Below are 12767 nucleotides of genomic sequence, written 5' to 3' on the forward strand. Positions count from 1 at the left end.
ACCACCTCCATTTGCTTCACGCACAAGCAACTCACGCATAGAACCGTTAGCGACACAAAGTTTATTCTCTCTTAAACAAGTACCCATCTAGTCTATAGAATTTACTAAATGCCGCCTTCTCACATGCTGCCCACACACTAGCAAAGTCATTATCATTAGCATGCCAATTCTTTAATATATTCAAATCCCAATAACTTTGCATTTAAAGCAGTAGACAATGCAGCATACCTTCTTGATAATGCATCAACCACAATATTTTCCTTACCTTGTTTGTATTTGATTACATAAGAGAATGGTCTCAATGAATTCCACCCACTTGGCATGTCTTTTATTCAACTTACCTTGTCATTTCAAGTGCTTCAAGGACTCATGGTCGCGTATGTATGACAAATTCTTTTGGCGAAAGGTAATATTGCCAAGTCTCCAATGCTCTCACCAAGGCATAAAGCCTATCATTGTCACATGTTAAGTAGTTCAAAACCGTCCCATTTAGCTTTTCACTAAAAATAGGCTATTCGTCGCTTCTCCCGCATCAAAACAAACCCAATACCTATTCCCGAGGCATCACACTCAATCTAAATTCTTTTTAAAAAAAATTAGGTAATGCTAATAAAGGAGTTAAATGACAAAACCTTTCTTTAATTTCAATAAATGCACGATCTTGCTTACTACCCCATTTAAAACCCACAAAGATTTTTTAACAACTTTGTCCATGCAAAATGAACATTTCTTTAAATTGACATATAATTTTTCTTTTCTTAAAACAACAAGCACACAATGCGAATGATCGACATGCTCATCTATGTTCTTACTATACATCAAAATATCATCAAAATAGACCACAACAAATCTCTGCCTATAAATGCATGCAATGCATGATTCATTAACCTCATGAATTTAACTAGTGCATTAGTTAGACCTAAAGGCATTACCAACCACTCATGCAATCCATATTTAGTTTTAAAGGCAGTTTTCCATTCATCACCCTCTTTCATCCTAATTTGATGATACCCACTTTTCAAATCAATTTTTGTGAAAATACATGATCCATGCAATTCATCCAACATGTCATCTAGCGTAAGGATGAGATGTCTATACTTTACGTAATGTTGCTGATAGCCTTGCAATCAACACACATTCTCCAAGTTTCGTCCTTTTCTTAAAGTACAAGCAAGACCAAAGATCACAGACAGACTCATTTTCTCTCTCTCACGTGCCCTTTGGTCAACAACTCCTCAACTTGCCTTTGAAGTTCCTTTGTCTCCTTCGCATTATTCCCGAGAAGCTGGTTTTAGGAATTGTCGCACTTGGCACAAAATCCAATTTGATGCCTCTATTCTTCTAATAGGTGGCAATTCGCTAGGCACATCATTAGGAAACACGTTCCTCATATTCCCGCAATAAGAGAGACAACAATACCTCGGTAAAGATCGGCCAAGTTCGTTAGAATTGCAAAGATTTGTCAAGTTTGTTAGTATTAAAACATGCCTCTTTGTATAAAATTACAAATACGTGTGCTGGTTTGTATAAAAAACACTCTTGACATCCCTCACCTTAGCATAAAAACTCGCTTATTTTTTTTTCTCTCTCATTTTTTTCACTCTCTATTTTTTTTTGTTCACTCTCTTTCTCATCATCTTTATTTGAACTCTCTGCCTCACAATTTTTTTTCAAGTCATTATCTCTTTTTAATTTCAGCTTTGATCTTCATACACTTGTCTTGGAGTCAATCTGCATAAGAGTAATGGTTTTATTGTCTTTTACAAAAGAATGCCTATTTTTGAACCCGTCATGATTGACCTTCCCGTCAAATTGCCATGACCCCGCCCAAGAATATATGACTTAATTCGCATGCATTGGAACAACATCACAAAGTACTTCATCCTTGTACCTCCCAATTGAAAAAGAAACTGAAGACTTGTTTATTTACCTTAACTTCTCCACAATCATTCAACCACCGCAACTTATATGGTCTAGGGTGTTTCAAGGTAGGTAAATTCAATTTTTTTAACTAAAGTAGTGCTAGTCCACATTAGTATAACTCCGCCATCAATGATCATACTACATACCTTATTGTTGATGTGGCATCTAGTATGAAAAATGTTCTCCCTTTGTTGTTCCATGCCATCCTCTTTGACTTGGGCACTTAAAGCATGCCTAGCCTCAAGTGACTAACCCTCCACATTATCCTTCACAAGCATCCTCAAGTAATGGAATCCTCGTCATCATCTCCCTCACTTTCATTTCCACCTCTCCATCAATACGTGCTATCATAGTCCTCTTATTTGGGCATTGTGAAGCTATATGACCTACTCCCAAACAACGTAAACACTTAATATCATGACATGACGAGCGTAAGATTCGTTTTTACCTTTGCTGACACTAGGAGCTTCATCTCTCCTTTTTGGTGGTTCAATTTTGGACTTAAAAACAACCCCTTCGTCTTTCTTCCCATTTGACCTCCATGAAGCAAAGGAGCCTGCATTTTAAAATGACTAAGTTCCTTTCCTTTTAAGTCAAGCCGTTCCACCTTTATTGCCATGTGCATGATGTCCTCCAACTCCACGTACGTCGCAAATCCACCACGTTGGCAATGTCCCGATTTAGCCCATTTCGAAACCTTACCATGGTGGCTTCTCTATCCTCCTCTACATTAGCCGGAATCATGGCAACTTCCATCTCATCAGGGTAGTCATCCATGCTCCTATACCCTTGAGTAAGACTCGTAATTTCTAATACAAGTCTCTATAGTAGTGACTAAGGACAAACACCCGTCTGCGTGCGGGCCTTCATTTCCTCCCAAATCTCAATAGACCTCTCATGGTTTCTCCTTCGTTCATCACAAGTTGATCCCACCATATAATAGCATAAGCCGTAAACTCCACGACGTCGAGTTTTACCTTTTTCTTTCCTCGGAAAGTAGTTTCGTGGCACTCAAAGATTAACTCCACCTTCTTCTCCCACTCCAAGTACGCTTCGTATTTTTTTCCCTTGGAACGATGGTATCTTCATTTTGATGTTTCCTAGGTTTCTATTAGTCTCATCTTGCCATCTCGCATCTCTTCGGAAACCTCTACCATGCCTTTCTCCCTTTGGCACAAACTCCGCTCTCATTGTTCAACGAAACTTGATCCTTTTTCATCTTTTAACTCATCCTCGTGGTCGTCATCGAATCATCCACGCGGGCACGCCTTTCCCCGCTTCTCTTCTAGCATTAGGGACTCTTTGGGGACACTCCTCACGCAAAGTAGCAATAACCGCGTCTTGCCTATCCATCTGATCCCGAATCTCATTAAACACCCCGTTCATAAGCTCAAATTGTTGTTGCATAGCTTGCAAATAATGATGTAGATGACTCCTCCCCTCCTTCTCTGTTTCGATGCTTCTCCTTCCGAAGACATACTTTTGAAACTATAGAGAAATGTTAGAAATAATTCCTCACAACACTCCCTTATGTGTTTCACTCAAATTATGTCACTTACACTCATGTCTCACTCTTATATTGGCTTTTTTCCAATATTAATCTCACACTCTCTTGCCTTTTCCGCTCTTAAAATCTCCCTTTCAGCTTTGCATTAAACTAATAAACTTTATCAATAAATTCAACTTGTAGTATTTAAACTAATACCGACGAGGAAGAAAATATTACCGATATAATAAATCGAATTGAAACTACAAACAATATATATATATATATATATATATATATATATATTTTTTTTTTTTCTCGAAGTCTCTTTTTTTTGTTTTTTGTTTTTGTTTTTTTTTTTGAGCTTGGTGCAGCCATTTTAATCTAGCACATGTCACAAAATAAGAACAAGGAATAAAGAACACAAAAGGAACAAGATAAGTTGATACAAAGAAAACAAAAAATAAAGGGATATAAAAAACTGATTTTAAAACTCCGTGTTTTGATACCAAATAATGCGAACCTCAATCGACACACTTCTGAAAGAGACTCATCAAATAATATTGGAATACTTGCCTATGAAAGCTAAAATTCAGATTTTGATAGAAACACCGACCTAACGTTTATAAATAAAACGCAAACCGTATAAGAGGTATAAGTTACAGACTTCGATCCAATGATTATAATCGAATCACGAACCGAAGGTATAAAATTTGAACGCCACAAGAAAGTTAATCCTTAAGAAGTTTACGCTTCTTGAAGAACCAAAAGAAGAAGCAAAACCTCACTCTTTATGATTTTTATTCAATAATCCTCTATATATAAGATATGACTCGAAAATAGAAATTATAAAAAACATACTAAATAATAAAAGCCTAAATAGAAGTTGATTTGGTCTGATATTAGCTACTCCAAAATAGGAAAATAGCTAAAAATACATTCTAAATAACAGAAGCTTCAAAATTAAGGTAGATTTGGTATGAAATTGGCAGCTCAAAAATAGGAAAAAATATCTATTAATTCATACTTTGCATTTAAAATGACCTGGCCATTAATCCACATTATAAATCACGGCCCAATTAAGCCAAATCAGCCCTCAATAGTCATTGATTAAATTTTATTACGCCTTCATCTTCCTTCGTGCCAAGTTCTTTGATCGTCCTACGTTGGGACCGGCCCAATCTCTTTAATCTGCCTACTGGAACCGCTTCTTTGATCTTCTTTAAATTTTGCTCTAGCAATAGGCATAACCGGAACACGCAATAAATCCTTTAATGTTTGTTGATTCTCCTTAGCATAAAACAAATTGTTTTTAGTTGAAAAATATTTTCCCAAAAACAAACTCAACCTTAAGTTTGTAATATTTGATTTAGGTTAGTTAAATAAACTCTCCATTTTAAGTAAAATGGAGAGAATACTTTTTTGTTATCAAACATTTCAAATTTTACAACTTGTTGAAAGGTAGCAAATTGTGATTGTGGCAACATCACTCTCACAGGAACATGCCATCCCAATAATTACAACTGTTAATTAGATGATCTATTATCAACATTACTTTTATTGTACGTCAATTACAATAAGTCATCTTAGCAATTTTGTAAACGCAGTGAATTTGTTGTGTCGACTTATTGTTGTAGAAAGTTGGCTGGGCTTCAATCATGATTGAGGTGGAAGAAATAACATCCTACTACACAAACCACAGCCATAAATTGAATGAGAGGCTATCAATAATCTCATCCTCACCCATATTATCTTTCCCCTCCACTCCACCTCATCATTTTAAAACACACATTTGCCACTAGACCTGCTGCTGCTGCTGCTAGCAATCCATGGCTTCTTCTGCTACTCTCTCTGTGGCTAAGCCATCTCTCAAGGTCTCTTTAGTTACACTCTCTATTGTTGTTAATTCCTCTTCTTGGGAAAGCATTGGTGCCTTTTACATTAGCATTATTTTATGCTATGTTTTGTAATATTCTGCGCGTACACCCTGACATATATAAATTAGTTTCTTTCTTTGTTCAGGTCCACAGTCAGGGGTTCTCTGAATTCTCTGGCCTTCGCAGTTCATCATCTTTTCTTCCATTTTGCTCGCAAGTCCTCTGAAGACTTGTTCTCTGTTATTGCCTTCCAGACCTCTGCTGTGAGTCTCATTTTCCCTCTCATTTGCCTTCCTTATTTACCAGTTAGGACTACAAGTGCTTGGATATAGTGTGAAATTCTTGCTTAAAAAGGTCACAGCTGTAAGCCTGTAACTATAAGTCAACTAATGCTTACTCTCAAAAGATTACACAAAGGAGTTGTTGAGCTCACATCTCACCATAGGAAGTGGATTGTACGTAGTAGTAATCATTACAAGTACTAATTTTTAACACTAACAAACAGTATACAGTATCTACTATGATAATTAGGATAACCCACTTGATGTTTTGATTTTTGTTGTTTACTTTGACTCTGCATCAATTTCTCATGGTATTTACTAAGGCAACCAGAAACTGAAAGTTTTTCAGATAAATGATTTAGACAACATAAGACTTGTTCATTTTGGATTTCTAGTGATCATGTATAGTACATTTTCAAAGATAAATTCTTTGTGCTATTCGTAACAATTTCAATGTTACATTTCACTGTACAATTTCATTGTGCATGAAGCGTGAATTTCCATAATGGAATTACCAAAAATGGGAGTTTAAGTCAAGTTTCCTTGCATCTAATTGATCATTGCAATATACTCTGTACATGTATAAAGATTAATTAATTACCTCTGGGCGCCCAAGCTGCCAAGCTAAAGTTGAAGTTTTAAAATATTGAGTATACTGGCAATTTGGCATTGTTGTAGGTTGGTGGGAATGGTGGTTACAGGAGAGGAGTAGTGGAAGCGAAGCTGAAGGTAGCAATCAATGGGTTTGGGAGAATCGGAAGCGTAACTTCCTGAGATGTTGGCACGGCAGGAAGGACTCGCCATTGGATGTCATCGCCATCAATGACACAGGAGGTGTCAAGCAGGCCTCCCATCTTCTCAAGTACGACTCCACCCTTGGCATCTTTGATGCACATGTCAAGCCCTCCGGTGACAAGGCTATCTCAGTTGATGGAAAGATCATCATAGGTCGTCTCTGACCGTAACCCCGCCAACCTCCCCTGGAAGTAATCATTTAACTCACTCAATTTCAACTTATATTCATAAGATTATACTTACAAATATCATAAAGATGCATTCAGTGTTATATCATTTAAATTTATAAAAAAGATAATATATCAGCATGTACACTGCTTAGATACAATAAAAAAATTAAATCTGAATAGAGAAATAGACTCCTTATATTTCACTTGAAAATAGAGAGTATCCTAGTCTATGTGACACACATATATGAAACAAAAAAGAAGTGAGCAAAAATGGATGGTTTGTGTAGGGACTTGGAAATAGACCTGGTGATAGAAGGGACTGGATGTGTTTGTGGACAGGGAAGGAGCTGGGAAAGCATTTACAGGCAGGGCTAAGAAGGTGCTCATCACTGCTCCCTGGGAAAGGTGATATACCCACCTACGTGGTTGGTGTTAATGCTGACGCTTACAACCATGCCGAGGCCATCATCAGCAATGCCTCTTGTACCACCAATTGCCTTGCTCCCTTTGTCAAGGTCCTCTGACCAAAAATTTGGTAACTTAGCTCTCTCTCCTGCCTTTCTCTGCATCCTGCCTTGCCTTGTACCGCCCAACCATTTTGTCTGCAAATGCTTCCATGATTTTTCTGCATTTAGATTGCTTCCTCAGTGTTCCATGATTTTGTTTGTTTTTCATACTTAATCAATTAGCTCCTGTTAAGGACTGTTTAGGTGTTCCTTAACAATGATGGTTTGTCCCAGTAGTCCCATCCATTATCTTAGTATTTTCATTAAATTATATTTGCCAAACCACAAACCTCTCCCAACTTTTAAGCCTACATTTTACTAGTAGAAAAGAACTTGATTTTCTGGTTATAAAAGCTAAACGCCATCATTTGTGTCCCTACTCCCTACCAATTGGTCATGTAATTGAAAATATTCTCACTTCGGTGCATTCGCCTTTTCAATATCCTAGTTAATCTTCTGATTTGCATCTTTGTGGCCTAGAAGCAGGGCTCCTACCTAATCCATCACCTTTTTTTGCTGTTAAATAATGCAGCTCTAATTATGCAGGAATATATAGTATCTCATTACCGTGTTTGATGATATTGATCTATGATTATCTCTGAGATTGCATCGTCTGTTAGTTTACACAAGCTTGTAATTTAACTTCCAAGAATTTCTAACCATTCAGTAAGTGTATTATTAACCTGTCGTTGTTCCATTTTGTATGATGTCTATCTCTCTTGGCTTGGAATTAGGCATAATCCTGCAATAGTTTTTCATTTACAAGGGATTAACAATTAAGTTAACATTAAATACATGGCTATATTTCCCCGCTCTGTTCTAATAAAGATTATGCTGGACAAGTTTTCCTTAGGTTTTTCTAACCAAACTTTATAATTGTGAATTGTCATTGATACTTCTCTCATCCTCTAGCACGGTTATATGGCATGTCCATAACGTGGATATATGAAATATCATATTCATATGTTAGGCATCATCAAGGGTACCATGACAACCACACATTCCTACACTGGAGACCAGAGACTTCTTGATGCAAGTCACCGTGACCTTCGTCGTGCACGTGCTGCAGCTCTCAACATAGTCCCAACTTCAACAGGTGCTGCAAAAGCTGTAGCCCTTGTTCTCCCTTCTCTAAAAGGGAAGCTGAATGGCATTGCCCTCCGTGTGCCCACGCCTAATGTCTCAGTTGTGGACCTTGTAGTTCAAGTGTCAAAGAAGACCTTTGCAGAAGAGGTCAATGCAGCTTTCAGGGAGAGTGCTGACACAGAGCTCAAAGGTATCCTATCTGTATGTGATGAGCCTCTTGTGTCAGTTGACTTCAGGTGCACTGATGTGTCATCAACTGTTGACTCTTCACTAACATTGGTTATGGGAGATGACATGGTGAAGGTGATTGCTTGGTATGACAATGAGTGGGGTTATTCACAGAGGGTAGTTGATCTTGCTGACATTGTTGCCAACAACTGGAAGTGATCTTCAATATCCTGCTGTTAATGAACTTCTTTCCCAGTTTAATTTCTTGTAGATTTCTGTTTTTGATGATATGTAATCAGATTTGAACCTTGGTATCTGTATTTCAGAAGTTAAGATACTTGAGCTGTAATTTGTGAAATCTAACGCGGCCAAAGATTAAAGAAAGAAAGGCTGAAGTTTGTCAAAGGAGCAAAGCTTTCAGGCTTAGATTGCTAATTCTCCCGTGTCCAATTCGCTAATAGTTCGTCTTCGTTCTCTTTTTCCACTGGCATAGTAAACAAATGCCATCTCAGTATATTTCACAATGAAAAAAAGAATGATTTTGGCCCCAATAAAGTCCAAAATTCATCCAAACACATATTGAGTTTCCACCGTGGCTATAATGGAAATGAACTATAATAGAAATGAATCCAAGCTCGACTACGTACGAACAACTCGAGATTTCGACTCGGTAAAATACTTGCTTTACGTTCGTTCGTTTAGAAAACAAGCCATGTTCAAACTTCTTAAGTTTAGGCTTGATTCTTAGACAAGCCAAGCTCTTAAACATAAAAATGTGTTTATGAACAAGGTTGTGAGCATGAGAGCTCGATTTAACTATATATAATATAATATTTTTATATGTATGCTTATAAAAATATATCTATATAGACTTGAAATTTAATTGTATAAGTTTGTCAATAATTTCATATGATATTAGATTATTATTTGTAATTTATTGATGATATATTACTATTTGTAGAAAAAATTCATAAAATTATGAACAGGTAAAATATTTTATTCATAGTTTCACAATATATAAGAAAAGAACAAGTTAATTAAGTAATAACTCGTAAATGAGTTCAAGATTGCTCGATAAGAAAATGAGTCAAGCTTAAACATAAAATCTTGTTTGGGAATGAGCTTGGGCTCAGCTCATTGACAGCCCTAGACTTTCAACCAAAATCTTTTGATGCCTAATGGGCGTGAGGCTTTAGTCCACAAAATTCTTCACTTCACGCAATTAATTCACGCTTAACAGCCCATCTCTTCCTATTACATGGATTAGGTGCATGAGTCATGACAAGTATTTTAGCTATATTACAAAATTGGCTCATACCCATGTTCCTCTTGCATCGCCATTTAGGCTAAAGCCTATGTTTTCTCCTCAATGGATTAAGACTCATGGCTCATTCTACTGTTCTCATCTCTCACCGAATGATCTTTCCCAATAAAACCACATATTTACATAAAATGGGTTTGGAGGGAAAATGCTCAATTACATGCCAATTCAATTATTTGGGCTATTAAACCATAAGATCTTTAAGTCCACATATTTCTTGAAGGCCCGAGCCTTTACGCATCCATGTATCAAAGCTCACCCTATTAGAAGACAAAACATGGATTGGGGAAGTGGGAAATTAAAAAAATCTTATACATCCCACTAGAAAGTTATGTCTGTCAACTCATGTTTATATACATCTTGTTTCGCAACCTACATTTGATCTTATTCTAAGGGTGATTATCAAAAAAAAAAAAAAATCTTATTCTAAGGGTGAAATTATCATTTTATAACAAATTGGTGGGGTTACAAACATGTCTCTGGTTTTGTCGAGTTGTGAGCAAGGGAGTCAATACTATATCAGAGGCCGTTTCAGTTTGGTTATTGGAACGAAATATTTCAGTACCGGTTGATACCGGTGTACCGTTTTGGAATTACCGTTATTTTATATAATAATAATAATAATAATAATAATAATTCTCTTAGAGCCTATACCTTCTATGTTCTTTAGGACTTAAAGAATTTGTTAATACATTTAAAGAATAGTTAAATTTCTATTTATGACTCATGTAATCAGTTAAACTAAACTCCATGTCACTAGAAGTTGACACTTACCCATCTAAGCTATTGACTAAATAAAAAATAAAAAGTAATTGAAAGAGCAAAATAAGCAAAAGATAAGAACCAAGTAGAGACACGTGGCTTTGGGAAAAGCAAATAAAATAAGAGGCTTCTATGCTTTTTGCGGAGAAACCAAGAGAAATAGGTACAACAGTACAACTTATACATCCCAAATTTAGAACATTCAAGCAGAGAAAGCTTCTCAAAAAAGTAGAGAAAGAATTTCAACAAGCAGAGCAAACGAAGCTGGGAGAGAGCAGACGAAGAAGGGAGCGATTACAATGGCTAAAAAGAAGATCTAAGTGGCTAAAACGAAGAAGAAGATGATGTTGTTGATAATCTAGCAAGTTGATGCTTCAATGAGGGTCACTAGTTGCTTTAAGTTGTTAAGTATAGTTTTTTCAAAAAAACCTAGTTATATTTGTATCGGTCCGGAACGAAAATACCGCCGAAAAGCTCTGAAATTCGCCAGAATAGCCGAAACAAGCCGGTACACCTCTGTATTTTGGGCGGTATGATTTAGCCCTGTCTCTGTACCGGTTCAGGCGCCGGAACTGAATATTCTGACAGTACCAGCCGGTACGGTAGGAAATCGTCTTCCTTAGTTGTGAGTGTTCAAGCTTAGCTTAACAAGGAATGTAGAATGTTCAAGTTTGGCTTAAGCTCAAACCAAGCCTATAAATGATGTTTGAGTTGAGCTTGTTAAAAGGTCTAAAAGCTTGAGCTTGACTCGATTTGATTTATTAGTCAAGCCAAGTTCAAGCTTAAACTCAATATCAAGCTTTTGAGATTGAGATCCAACACAACTATATTATCAAGCCTATTTAGTTTGCTTAAGTAATCCCAGCTCCCAATTACTTAAAGTATTAGTAAGATATGAGTTTAATTGTCAAGATTATCACCAAGCTCATAAACAAGTAAAAACTCAAATTTTTTTATTTTGTATTGAGCCCTAATGTTCATGAGCTTGTTCATTAACAATTTTATTTACTTATGCTTGGCTCTTTTATTAAACAAGTCTAAAACTAAGGTTCAAGTTTGAGAAACAAACTGATAAACACACGCACGCCCACACACACACACACACACACTTAATTACACTCTCTCACTAAGGTCAAACACATTACTTAACCCAAAGTACCACTACAAATGGGTCTAACTAAGGTTCAAGTTGGCTTGTTTATAAACATATATACAAGAATGAGCTTTTTATTGAGCTAAAGCCTAGTTATTTATGAATACCTTGGTTATTTTATAGCCCTACAAAAGGGAAAACCCATCATTTTAATAGTTGAATAATTACAAGCATTATTTAAAACAAATATAGAAGGCCTAACTATCAAAATGAAACGTTATACGCTTAAATCGAACCATCAAATTGTAAGACTAATCCAATTCAAGAATTTAATGGTAAATGCGCATACTTGCCTTTAGGTTAAACACTTTATGAGTGATTAATTATGATTGCTTCTTAAAGAATCACTTATAATTGATTATGTGTGTGTGGGTTCTTTTTTTTTTTTTAGAGAAATGCAGCAGACAGGCCCAAGTAAGAAAGCGAGAATCCTGGGCCTGTTGCTTTATATTTCAAGGGACTGGGCTTGGTTCACCGCAGCTAAATAGGGTTGATTTCGAACCAAGTGGTGCATAGGGCATGAATCCTACAACACATACACATTAACATACAGAGAATATATGTATTGAATAACAGGGAACAACAAAGAACAAAGTGATAAGAAAGAGGAAATAAAATAAAGTGTTAGGGATCCTTAAAATAATGTAAAATGGTTCATCATTCTTTTAATCATGTAATACATTATGCTCATTAGGACATGTTACAAGGTCCAAATAAGTTCAAAAATCGCAAACTTAGATGGCTCTTCAGGCCTCTAAGACTTGCAAAGTTTGAATCTCTTTAAATCTAAGTGTGTGTTCTCTAGTGGCTGTTATGGGGACCCCGGACGCTGTTTTTCCCTCTCTCTTCTCTCTTTTTGAATTCTAGCAGGGTTTTCTCAAGTATTTTTTCTTCAATTGACTATGTCCCAATGCCCCTTCATTGTTGGCTGCTTTCCCTTTTATAGTGCCATCTTAGGGTTTCTGGGGTACCCTTGATTCCTTCCACTTGCTCCCTTGGGTACCAAAACCAATGTTGTGTCAACAACATTGGTGGTTGGTCCCTTCCTCACTCTTTATTATTTTCTTCTTTTGAGGTTTCTTCCTCAAAAGCCTCCAGTTGGTCTTCTTGTACTGGGGGGGGGTCCTAGAAGGCTGACCTTTGTTCTTTCCTTCAAGGCTTCTAGATTCCACTTTTTTTAGACCCACCTTTTGGCTACTTTCCCTTTTGTCATTTTTCCTAAGTGAGTTGATTCCCTTC

General features: G+C 36.6%; 1 pseudogene; it reads left to right on the forward strand.

Moving 5' to 3' along the window:
• Nucleotides 1–5140: 5140 nt before the first annotated feature.
• LOC142629340 (glyceraldehyde-3-phosphate dehydrogenase A, chloroplastic-like) lies at nucleotides 5141–8727 on the forward strand (annotated as a pseudogene).
• The last annotated feature ends 4040 nt before the right edge of the window (nucleotides 8728–12767 follow it).

Source organism: Castanea sativa, chromosome 3 (genome assembly GCF_040712315.1).
Source record: "Castanea sativa cultivar Marrone di Chiusa Pesio chromosome 3, ASM4071231v1".
Classification (NCBI taxonomy): Eukaryota; Viridiplantae; Streptophyta; class Magnoliopsida; order Fagales; family Fagaceae; genus Castanea; species Castanea sativa.